The sequence below is a fragment of the Papilio polytes genome, unplaced genomic scaffold (assembly GCF_000836215.1).
Source record: "Papilio polytes unplaced genomic scaffold, Ppol_1.0 DF824135.1, whole genome shotgun sequence".
In the NCBI taxonomy this organism is placed as follows: domain Eukaryota; kingdom Metazoa; phylum Arthropoda; class Insecta; order Lepidoptera; family Papilionidae; genus Papilio; species Papilio polytes.
The window spans coordinates 241,344-242,073 of NW_013525069.1; positions in this window are offsets into that span (position 1 = coordinate 241,344).

A 730-nucleotide genomic window follows, 5' to 3' on the forward strand; every position below is an offset into this window, starting at 1 on the left:
AGTCTGTAAGATATTCATATATATTTAAGAGGTTATTTAAATAAGAGAAAAACGAGAAATTATTAACTCATTCTAATTATATTGGTAGACATAATGAGATTTGTATGAAGGGGAAGAAGTCTGTAATACACCATAGATTTTTATTATTTCATTACTGACACTTTTATATAGACTAGTTGGCGCCCGCGACTTAGTCCGTGCGCCAATTTGTCTATATAAAAAAAAACTTGTTAAGTGCTCTATGTGTTCTTCCAGATAATTCCGTCGATCATTTGCCGCTTTTAATATAAAAAAGTAAAGCTGCCTAAAACTCAACTAAAACCTTTAAACCTGATTTTCTCTCGAGTTTTTTTTGCTGGTAAATAACTTTAACAGTGGTAGAGCCCGCTTTAACATCTTCACAGGAATGGGCCGGCTCGCCTGGTGTAATACCACGACCACAACGAAGACAGGTGGGAAGTAGGAGGAATTCCGCGTTTCGTCTAACGAGTGTAGTGCCGGAGGCCCAACTTTAGTACCTTTTCCTTCCCACCCTTTTCTTATAATATTCTTATAAGGTTAGGAAGGGAACGTGGATTTGTCGGCGGATGAGACGCATAGGAAAGGAAAACATCTTTATGTGCATCTCCTCCCACCTCGATTAAGGGTAGGCAGCGCATCCGCTAGTGCGAATGTCTATGGGCCGCGATCGCTTCGCCATTTTGGCGGATTCAAGTAGCCACTTGCTCGT